This window comes from Anser anser (assembly GCF_964211835.1).
Source record: "Anser anser genome assembly, contig: SUPER_W_unloc_6, whole genome shotgun sequence".
Classification (NCBI taxonomy): Eukaryota; Metazoa; Chordata; class Aves; order Anseriformes; family Anatidae; genus Anser; species Anser anser.
Window position 1 is genome coordinate 211,568 of NW_028154226.1, and position 12,218 is coordinate 223,785.

The 12,218-nt window shown below is 46.4% G+C and overlaps 1 protein-coding gene across 20 annotated transcripts in view; it reads right to left on the bottom strand.

Moving 5' to 3' along the window:
- The window catches only part of LOC310888937 (SET-binding protein-like), a 310,630-nt gene that overhangs the window by 98,057 nt on the left and 200,355 nt on the right, over positions 1-12,218 (bottom strand). The gene's annotated exons all lie outside the window — the stretch shown is intronic.

Sequence of the window (12,218 nt, forward strand, 5' to 3'; positions counted from 1 at the left end):
TACATCTGTACCTTTTTCTAAAATGTCTTAAAAGAAACAAAGAAACCAACATTTTACTTTCCATAACTGACCTCTTCTAGTCATTCGTTTTCTCCTGTGACATTTAGGTGCTATATTTTCTAAAGTTCTGGACCAAACTGTGCAACTGATTTTGTACACCTAGTACTACAAACAAACTGTTCTTAGCAAACTGTAATGACACCGTTCTGAATTCCAAATAAATGATAAGAGACTTAAAATAAATGCGTAACCAAGGAAAGAACAACAGAAAACAATTGCTTAGCATCTCATGTTCCTGCAAACACGCTGTTACAATTAAGTTTCTATCAGCAGCCCTACATCAGATTCCTGCTTGGGGTGTTTGCCAGAGATTTTGGGGTCAGCATAACAGGGCTCTGAGGTCCTTCAGACTTAGTTTTCTGGGAAATGATGTGTCCCTAGTTTTGGGCAACGCTGGAGGAATTTGAAAGGTGCTAAACAGTTGAAGCCCACAGTACTTTATTTAGTGACCAATAAACATGCATGTTATCATCAAACTGATAATGTGATATCCTTAGTGTGCGTATAAAAATGGGCATGTGGCCTTTCTGGAATAGGCAGCAATGATGAAGCTGTTCTAGTCCGTCATCTGAGGAGTAATCGGGGACTCTTAAATCCTGTGGATAGCTCAGTTGTTGTGCATACGGACCAGGTATGCTTAGGTATAGCAGAGACTTCCAGGAATTGTGGAGTGAGAAAATGAAAGCACGCAGCTGCGGTGGAGCTGCAGATGTCGCAAGCGAGTGATACCTGTTTTTTTCAGCCTGAGAAAAAAGCCGAAAGCATAAACAGACCTCTAGTGGGTTTACGTGGCAAGGTTTTGGTAGCAGGGGGCCATAGGGGTGGCTTCTGTGAGAAGAATCCAGAAGCTGCCCCATGTTAGATAAGGGCCCCACTGCTGACCAGAGCCGGACCAGTAAGTGATGTTGTTTGCGCCTCTGTGAGAGCATATTTAAGACAGGGAAAAACTGCTGCAGTACAGCATCTGGGAGAGAGAGAGGAGTGAGAAACAGCCTTGCAGGCACCATGGTCAGTGAACAAGGAGGGGGAGAGGTGCTCCAGGCACCGGAGCACAAGTCCCCTGCGGCCTGTGGGGAGGACCATGGTGAAGCAGGCTATCCCCCTGCAGCCCATGGAGTACCAGGGTGGAGCAGGGTTCCACGTTGCAGCCCGTGGAGGAGACCACGGTGGAGCAGGTGGACCTGCACCGACGGAGGCTGCGGCCTGTGGAGGACCCCGGCCGGAGCAGATTCCAGGCCAGACCTGTAGCCCGTGGAGAGGAGCCCATGCAGGAGCAGGTGACCTGGCAGGAGCTGCTGCCCGTGGGGGACCCAGGTTGGAGCAGTTCGCTCCTGAGGGATGGACCCCGTGGTACGGACCCATATCTGGAGCAGTTCTTGAAGAGCTGCTGCCTGTGGGAAGCCCACGCAGGATCAGTTCAGGAAGGACTGCATCCTGTGGGAGGGACCCCACAGCACAGGGGACAAGAGTGACCGAGAAGGAGCGGCGGAGACGAGGTGCTAGAGACTGACCACAGCCCCCATTCTCCCGTTCCCCTGCGCCGCTCAGGAGGAGGAGGTGGAAGGGGGCGGATGGGGGGAAGGCGTTTTTGGTTTCTTTCCTTTGTTTCTCACTTCTCTAGCTTGTCAGTAATAGGCAATAAATCTAACTGTCTCCCTACTCTGAGTATATTATGCCTGTTACGATAATTGTTGAGTGATCTCCCCGTCCTTATCTCAACTCTTGAGCCCTTTGTGCCATATTTTCTCCCCCTTCCCCTTTGAAAAGGGGGAGTGAGAGAGCGGCTGTTGTGGAACTCGGCTGCCCAACCGAATAAAACCATCACAAGACCTTGGGGAATGAATCAGTTCATCCTCCTCGCAGTGGCCTTCCACGCATGAGCCACACAGCGTGCAGCGGCCCAGGGCCGCGCGTCTCCTGAAGCACGATGCCAATGTCTGCCTTGGTAAAACACGAGAGAAAATGCAGTCCACCCGCTTCCACATCCTTGGGATGAGGTTTAATAGCTTGCTGTGCCTCACAGAAAACATCCTTTTCCCAATGTATCATGATTTCTGACTTGGAAAAAGCCTGGAAATGGGCAGCCAAGGCCTCTCCTGGCCTGCACCAAGGCAGGGCTAGGCTGCTTCTGCGGAGATCCTGGCCTTGTGGCTGCCATCAAAACAACTCCTTCCCCTCACGTTATTTCCAAAATGCAAAGCTGCAAAACTATATGACCTGAACAGTTTAATTTGTAAAAAGAGAGGCTTACAGCACTGAGTGAAAACATCACACACTGGCAACACCTTGGTCCCTCCGAGCACACTGTACACGCAGAGATCTCTGGTTTAAAAGAAGCAGTACTCTCTGATCTGTTTAAAGGCAGTTAATAAGGGCTCAGAACTGAGAGGCCAGTTGTATATCAGAGATGAGTGCTGATAAATCAGGTGGCTCCTCCAGCCTCATTTCCTTGTCCTGCACATTATAAAATGATGATGCAACTTCCAACATATCCCTAATGATAGCCTTGTCATTACTGCAGCACCACAGACCACCACAACATATATCGTACAACTCATGAGAAAGATATGCCCCTGTCATCAAAGGTGCCAATTCTAGAGGCATTTAACCACATTGATAATCACTCCAATTTCAACAGTGCTTCAAAAAAATAACTAGTCTGCAGGATCAGGGGACTTCATTTCATAAGTGGGATGTCAAAATTACTTATCTGCTGAAGCACATAACAGTCCACCGGGTCTCCCCATGCTACCTCTTCCAGCATAAGGTTTACTCTTTGCTCTCCCCTGCCAGACACATCCATGTCACCCCAAAATAATTCTTCTGCACCATGGTAACCAGAGATCATGCGGCTGCAGCAGGTTGTCTTTCACGGGCTGGAATGAATAGCGGGGATTGTCTACTTAAAAGCATGGGCAATTTGGTTGAAAGTAATGCAGCAAAATCTCTTTTATTCATTGTGTGCCTGTCCTGGTTTCAGTTAGGACAGAGTTAATTTTTCTCCTAGTAGCTGGTAGGGTGCTATGTTTTGGATTAGGATGAGAAGAGCGCTGATAACATGCTGATGTTTTAATTGCTGCAGAGCAGTGCTTGCACCAAGCCAAGGACTTTTCGGCTTCTCGCTCTGTCCTGCCAGCGAGCAGGCTGGGGGTGCAGCAGGAGCTGGGAGGGGACAGACCCAGGACAGCTGACCCAAACTGGCCAAAGGGGTATTCCATCCCATCTGACGTCATGCTAAGCAATATATAGGGGCGGCTGGCCGGGGTGGGGGGCCGGCTGCTCGGGGATAGGCTGGGCATCGGTCAACGGGTGGTGAGCAATTGCATTGTGCATCACTTGTTTCGTACACATAATTATTAGTAGTACTATTACCATTATTATTATTATTATTATTATTATTGTTATTATTATTTTCCTGTCTTAATAAACTGTCTTTATCTCAACTCACAGGCTTCACTTTCCTGTTTCTCTCCCCCATCCCGGAGAGGGGGGGGGGGGTGAGAGAACAACTGTGTGGTGTTTAGCTGCTGGCTGGGTTAAACCACAACAGTCCTTTTTGGCGCCCAACGTGGGGCTCGAAGGGTTGAGATATCGACAGATCTGACCAGAGTGTGTTAAACTAAAATTGGTATAAGTATTAGACCTGCTTAACAGTTGCTAGTCACAATGTTCACTGCCTTAATCTCCAGTCTGCCCTGCCTGTTTTCCAAATTGAGTTTTATAGCACGTTACTTTCTGTATGTGCTCCCTGTCGTGCTGTTTATCCTTTCCGGGCCCTGGTTTAAGATTGTTATGGTACTGTGCGGTGTAACAATGGCTTATGATATGATGAAATTTCTGGTCATGACCCTAAACTGGCATTTGTACTCAGCACTGACGTCAACTCTACACTTTGGAAACCATATCTCAGAAACTATTAGAAATTACACCTCTTGCCTTTTTTCATCAGGGAGCCAATCTGTGGAGGGGACAGGGGAAGCTATTTTTTCCTACCTGTTCACTCTCCCTTTCTCCTTCACCACCCTCTTATCCCCAGAGCTAGTTACGTTAGTTCTCCGAGATGTTGAATATCCTTGGGATACTCAGACCAGCATGGTGTTATTGTTATGTCTCCTGAATGAGCTTCAGGTTTTGTTTAAGGTTAAACAACTACTTAGGAATCTCATCCAAAGATCTGTCCTGAGGCGGGATAGTTGCGAGTGGCAGGGAGTGTGGGAGGATATGGGCAGGTTTCTAGAGCAGTGGGCACCTCCAGTGTTTTGGACATTCACCCCTGAACAACTGCAAAATCCTAAAAAACTGGTAGAATGCTTGAAAAAAGAGCACCATGACTCTGGCAGTTCCAAAGAGACACAAATCACTGTAGCGTGCTGGGGTCTGGCTTGTGCCTATTGAGCTGCAATCGATGCTACTATCAACCTAGTGACAGACTCTGCGGCCACTCCAAGTCCTGTGACAGGCCCAACGGCCACTCCAACCCCTACGATGGATCCTGCAGCCGCTCCAGCCCCTGCAGCCGTTCCGGCTCCCGCAGCCGTTCCGGCTCCCACAGCTGCTCCGGGCCCCTGCAGCCGCCCCGGCCCCTGCAGCCGCTCCAGCTCCTCCAGCCGCTCCAGCCCCTGTGATGGGCCCAGAGTGTATTCAAACCCCTGTGGCAGGCCCTGTGCCTGGGTCAGAGAAACGAGCTGTAGCAGTGCAAGTTGCCCCTGTAGACAAGGTGAAAAAATGGTATAGAGATTCAGGTCGTTTAGAACGCAGACAGTCTTCTGCTAGGTCTAGGTATAGAGAAGACGAGGGTGGGCCATCAGAGGTGCAGGAGGATGAAGATGAGGATGTTGAAAAATCAACAGTAATTACCTGAACCCTATACCAGCGTGAGCTACGAGATGTGTGAAAAGATTTTGGTCGCTGCATAGGTGAGCAGCTTGTCACTTGGCTGCTCTGGTGCTGGGACATCGGAGCCAATTGTGTGGAATTAGAGGGCAGGGAAGCCAGGCGGCTGGGATCCCTTTCTAGAGACGCAGGCATTGACAAAGCAATTGGAGATGGAGCATGATCTCACAGCCTCTGGAGGCATCTCCTGTCAGCTGTGAAGGAAAGGTATCCCTTCAAGGAAGAACTTGTATGTCTACCAGGCAAGTGGACCACCATGGGGAAGGGAATCCAGTACCTGAGGGAATTAGCCATATGGGAGGTGATTTATGAGGACCTAGACAATGGACAAATATCCACAGATCCAGATGAAGTCAAGTGAACACGACCCATGTGGCGGAACTCTGTACGGAGTGCACCATCCTCATATGCCAGCTCATTGGCAATAATGGCCTGGAGAGAGGATGAGGAACCCACAGTGGATGAAGTGGCTAAACAACTCTGGCAGTATGAAGAAAGTCTCTCCTCTTCCCTACAGGCCTGCGTCTTGGCTGTGGAGAAACTTTCTGAAGAGGTCCACCAACTGGAAGAGAGATTATTTTCCTCCCCACCTGTACAAACCAGTGTCTCAGCTATTAGGGGTAAGCGTTCATCTGTGCAAGGAAGACGATATGGTGGGCACACACCCCGCGCCACCCTGTGGTTTTACCTACGTGACCATGGAGAGGACATGAGAAAATGGGATGGAAAATCTACTGCGACCCTAGAGGCACGGGTACGTGAGTTGCAAAAGAAAACAATCGGGAAAAAGGGGTTCTCTGAGAAGCTTGCTGCTCCAACTTCCAGCAGGCAGTTCTTCAGACACAGAAATGAAGCTGCCGGCCGGGTTAAACCACAACACCATATTTGCTCAAAGGGGGTCAGTTATTCTCTACCACTGACACATCGTTAAAACATGCTTAATAAAAGGGGCCACTAACAGGAACTCTTCTCTCTTTGGTTGCTACTTGCACCCAAGTCCCAGTTTCAGGCAATGTAAATGAATAAACTCTGAAATTCATCTTTCATTCTCTTATATTGCTTTCTTCGCTGCTTACAACTCTTTGACTGTGTGTATACCAGTAAATATATGAGCCATAATCCATTTTCTGCCCCTGAAAGTGGGCAGATAAGGTGGCTTGTCTTGCTAGGACTAAATTTCCTACTCCAAAACAGGGCAGCCTTATCTGCATCTTGCCAACTGTAAACAGTCCCTGGCTTATGATGTCCACTGAGTCACACTCAGGTGTTATTTGAGGAGAGCCTGTCTGGCACAGGCCAAAATGTGCCAGGGAGGAGGCTACCAGCAGCTCAGGAAAATCCTCCTGTCCCCATTCCATTCACTGATACAGATGAATGCAAATTGAGCCTTTGAAGCTCAACTCGTTGATTCAACATCATCGAGATCAGCAAGTGTATAGATGTGCACTCTTGTTCACAAGAAAAATACTTTCCCCTGACTCTTATCTTAGGATGCAATGAGTCACCCTCCCTCAGTTGCTTCCTCCCTCCCACAACTATAGGAGGAGCCCCAATGACTGGTTTCTACTGGCTGCCTAGCTTTTGGATGGCTGAAGTGAGACGAAAATACCATGCTAAAGGATTAAGGACTTCCTCCATGTTTAAATCTGAATGGTATTAAAACCAACCTCGATTTTGCAAGGGAATGAAGAATTCCTACTAAGAACATATGCAGTTCAGCTCTTTCCTGTGAAGTTGCCATATGGCAGAGCAGTGATGGGAAGAAGAAAAATATTGACAGTGATGATATATCTTATTACAGAGCATTCGGACCAAATTTTCCTCTCAGTTACACTAGTGAAAATCTGGAGTGAACAGCCCTGACTCGATAGGAAAATCAGATCAGTCAGTGGATATACAAAGCCAATTATGAGAGTGAAACAAAAGCAAACTTGAGAAACATTATGGTATAGTAAAGAAGATGTGGTAGGATGCCAGAAGACAGGAAGTCATTGGACCCAGCACGCTGACTCTTCTTTTGAAAAAATCATACAGTCTACAATAACCACAAGTGATCAGGATCTTGTTTTATGCCTGAACTTGGCAAACGGTATGAAAGCTGCCCAGAAACATCTGTTCTGGCTTCCAAACATTTATATAGCCCTTTGTTAGAGTACCAAAGATGGCATCACATCAATAGAAAAGAAGCATTGCAGAAGAAAGCAGTACAAGTATGCTAGAAGGAAAAGTCCAAGTTTAACACAAGATCTGCAATGTTTTACACACCAATAACTTTCATTTATTCCTTGCTAAACACTTAGATGATCAAAACTTTAAACCATATTTGACAGACAAGACCAGCAAGTGCTTCAAGGAGTGAGACCACAGGAGGCGGTGCATTCCTCTTTCCATACTTAGGAATAAAATGGCAAGATGGATGTCGTCAAATCCCAATGGATGTGATCAACAAAATAACAGCTATGTCTCCACCAACTAGCAAAAAAGAAACACAAACTTTCCTAGGTGTCGTGGGGTTTTGGAGAATGCACATTCCAAATTATAGTCTGATTGTAAACCCGCTCTACCAAGTAACCCGTAAGAAGAATAATTTCGAATGGGGCCCTGAGCAACGACAAGCCTTTGAACAAATTAAGCAGGAAATAGTTCATGCAGTAGCCCTTGGGCCAGTCCGAACAGGACCAGATGTAAAGAATGTGCTCTACACCGCAGCCGGGAAGAATGGTCCCACCTGGAGCCTCTGGCAGAAAGAACCTGGGGAAACTCGAGGTCGACCCCTGGGGTTTTGGAGTCGGGGATACAGAGGATCTGAGGCCCGCTATACTCCAACTGAAAAGGAGATCTTGGCAGCATATGAAGGAGTTCGATCTGCTTCGGAAGTGGTCGGTACTGAAGCGCAGCTCCTCCTGGCACCCCGACTGCCGGTACTAGGCTGGATGTTCAAAGGAAGGGTCCCCTCTACACATCATGCAACTGATGCCACATGGATCAAGTGGGTTGCACTGATTACTCAGCGGGCTCGAATAGGAAACCCCAGTCGCCCAGGAATCTTGGAAGTGATTATGGACTGGCCAGAAGGCAAATACTTTGGGATATCATCAGAGGAGGAGGTGGTCCCTGCTGAAGAAGCCCCACTGTACAACAAGCTACCGAAAAATGAGAAGAAATATGCCTTGTTCACTGATGGGTCCTGTCGTATTGTGGGAAAGCATCGGAGATGGAAAGCTGCTGTATGGAGTCCTACACGACGAGTTGCAGAAGCTGCTGAGGGAGAAGGTGAATCGAGCCAGTTTGCAGAAGTGAAAGCCATCCAGCTGGCTTTAGATATTGCTGAACGAGAAAAGTGGCCAGTTCTCTATCTCTATACTGATTCATGGATGGTAGCAAATGCCCTGTGGGGGTGGTTACAGCAATGGAAGCAGAACAACTGGCAGCGCAGGGGCAAACTCAACTGGGCTGCTGCATTGTGGCAAGATGTTGCTGCCCGGGTAGAGAACCTGGTTGTAAAGGTACGCCATGTAGATGCTCATGTGCCCAAGAATCGGGCTACTGAAGAACGTCAAAACAACCAGCAGGTGGATCAGGCTTCTAAGATTGAAGTGGCTCAGGTGGACCTGGACTGGCAACTTAAAGGTGAATTATTTATAGCTCAATGGGCCCATGACACCTCAGGCCATCAAGGTAGAGATGCAACATACAGATGGGCTCGTGATCGAGGGGTGGACCTGACCATGGACACTATAGCACAGGTTATTCATGATTGTGAAATGCGCTGCAATCAAGCAAGCCAAACGGTCAAAGCCTCTTTGGTATGGAGGACGATGGCTGAAATATAAATATGGAGAGGCCTGGCAGATTGATTACATCACACTCCCTCAAACCCGCAACGGCAAGCACCACGCACTTACAATGGTGGAAGCAACCACCGGATGGCTGGAAACATATCCTGTGCCTCATGCTACTGCCCGGAACACTATCCTGGGCCTTGAAAAGCAAGTCCTATGGCGACATGGCACCCCAGAGAGAATTGAGTCAGACAATGGGACTCATTTCCGAAACAACCTTATAGACACTTGGGCCAAAGAACATGGTATTGAGTGGGTGTATCACATCCCCTATCATGCACCAGCCTCCAGGAAAGTTGAGCGATACAATGGATTGTTAAAGACTACACTGAAAGCAATGGGTGCTGGGACATTCAAAAATTGGGATACACATTTGGCAAAGGCCACCTCGTTAGTCAATACTAGGGGATCTGCCAACCGAGCTGGACCTGCCCAATCAAACCTGTTACGCACTGTAGAAGGGGATAAAGTTCCTGTAGTGCACATAAGAAACATGCTGGGTAAGACAGTCTGGGCTACTCCTGCCTCAGGAAAAGGCAAACCCATTCGTGGGATTGCTTTTCCTCAGGGACCCGGATGCACTTGGTGGGTAATGGACAAGAATGGGGAGGTCCGGTGTGTACCTCAAGGGGATTTAATACTGGGTGAGAATAGCCCATGAGTTGAATTGTAGTATGTTAATTATTATATAATACTGTATGTCATCACTGCCACGATTGCTATATACCACAGATGAAAATGGTGATTAATTAGAATGTACTGGAAAGAGTGTAACCTGAGCATGACATAAATGGTATGGAATAAGGGGTGGATATCTGTCCTGATTCCAGTTAGGACAGAGTTAACTTTCCTCCTAGTAGCTGGTAGGGTGCTATGTTTTGGATTAGGATGAGAAGAGTGCTGATAACATGCTGATGTTTTAATTGTTGCAGAGCAGTGTTTACACCAGGCCAAGGACTTTTCAGCTTCTCGCTCTGTCCTGCCAGCGAGCAGGCTGGGGGTGCAGCAGGAGCTGGGAGGGGACAGACCCAGGACAGCTGACCCAAACTGGCCAAAGGGGTATTCCATACCATCTGACGTCATGCTAAACAATATATAGGGGTGGTTAGCTGCGGTGGGGGGGGCGGCTGCTCAGAGATAGGCTGGGCATTGGTCAACGGGTGGTGAGCAATTGCATTGTGCATCACTTGTTTCGTACACATTAGTAGTAGTAGTACTATTACCATTATTATTACTATTATTATTGTTATTATTATTTTCCTGTCTTAATAAACTGTCTTTATCTCAACTCACAGGCTTCACTTTCCCGTTTCTCTCTCCCATCCCAGAGAGGGAGGGGGGAGGGTGAGCGAACAGCTGTGTGGTGTTTAGGACCGGGTTAAACCACAACAGTTTCTTTCTGGGTTGCTGTCTGATCCCCTTGCTCCTAACATTTAAGCTTCAACTTACCCTGTTCGCTAAGCACCACCCTAAGAGGCAAACAAGCCCCGGTTTAGCGTACCTAACTCCTGCAATGAGCTATCGGAAGATAGCAGAGTTGTCAGTAGGTTAAGAGCGAACAGGGCTCTTCAGAAGCCTGTATCTCAGTGCCTTTCACAGAAATTCATTATTTTATTCACTTGGGAAAATGTAATATACTACAGCTCTATAGGTCTTGACAAGGGGCAGTTGACTTGAACAGTTTCTATGGCAGCAGAACTGAGACCAGCACCAAGAACAGTAGGCTTTTTCAAGAAAACAAAGATTTACCTTTGTTTACTTTTTTGGTTTATAATACCCTAAAAATACTTCAGACTTAGAGTCAGGCACTATTTATAGCTTGCCCTTTTATTAAAATAATATTTTCTTCAGCACCTAGCCATTCTGCACCAGGACCAGCTCCTTTGTCTGTTAGTAGAAGTGTAACTTAACCGTGTAATTTTATTACTTCTCACCAAACTTGGACAATTTTTCTCTTGCCATTCAATTTACAGGAAGTGCTCAGTGGATAATAATCCCGTCTTTCCTTAAAAAAAAAAAAACACAAAAAAACACATATGGAAGCTAACAGTTTTTGTAAAGGAGTTTGAACAACATAACCCAGTACATGCTAAGCTGTAGGCTAAAAAAATAAAGTATGAATCCTCTTATCATTAGTGAAATAGTTTTAGTGACAAGGTCATGAGTTTCATTCCTCAAGTTTAGGCAGTTGTAGGTAGGCCTACAAGCAGGATTCATCCCATTTACCAGCAGTTGAAGCGCACTGGCCAGAGGACAGAGGAGATGGTACTGTGTGCTTTCACCTGCCTTGTCAGACCTGTGCATCCCCACACTTGCAGATACGCTTACTCCTCTTTACAGTTTTATTCTAGCATGCAGCCCTTGCACGCGAAAAGGAGAAGTGTATTATATCAGTCCCCTGACAAATGGCACCCTACTCTGCAAGCAGTACCCAGATACAAAATCCATCCCTGCAAGACGCTTTTAATTTAACTACTAGATGTCTCACTCTGCCTCACCATTCCCTCTAAGCTTCTCTCTAAATTTATATGCTGCTTCCAGCCCCAAGGCAGGATGAGATACCATAATCAGACCAAATACTTAATAAAATAACAATGAAAATTCAAAGTACTCTATAGAAAAAATAAAATAACTGAAAAGAAAAAAATAAATAGAGAAACCCATCACTTGAAAAAAGTCTGGTTGCTTACAGGGTGTGGTATCCTCATCATCCAAATACACCTTTATTCCAGAGGTAACACCCCCCACCAATCAGGAAGTTGGCTTGCAAATCAAAGTTAATACTACCACACACCCTCATTTGTAGATCCATCTATGTAATGGCTCCTCAAGTGTAATTCCCTATTAAGAGGCTTTATTTGGAGAGATAAGGAGCTGGTTCCCATGTCACTAATTGCTGTCTGCTGTGATTTAAAACATCTGCACCATTGTACTCTTCATTTTCATATTCTAATCACCCTGAAACTTGAAAAAGGTACATCATTGATTGTTTCTGTGGGTTAATTAGTACACAGTCTCCTTGTAGAGACAATTTAAAGACAGTCAGAACCTCAATCTGCAAGTTTGTTTTAAAAATTAATAACATTTGAAGCATCTGTGGGGATTGGCATCCACAGTGACACATGAGAGCATGCTCTGAGGACATATCATCCTTTGTTATCTTCTTCATAGACTGGAAATAAAATTAAAAAAAAAAAGAAGAAGAAAAAGAGGAAAGGCTTTCCTAAATGAATAATATCATTCAGAATCAGAGTCTTGGGAAGTGTTTACTTTTATCTCAGGGCCACCACTGCCTCTCCAGCAAGCAAGAATCTCAGTGAAACATTGCTCAATAACTCTCTGTCATCTAGGAACCTGTAAGGCATTTTTGGTAGCAAATTGGGCAACAAGGAGCTGACATCTCATTGGAAATCAGTGGGGTGA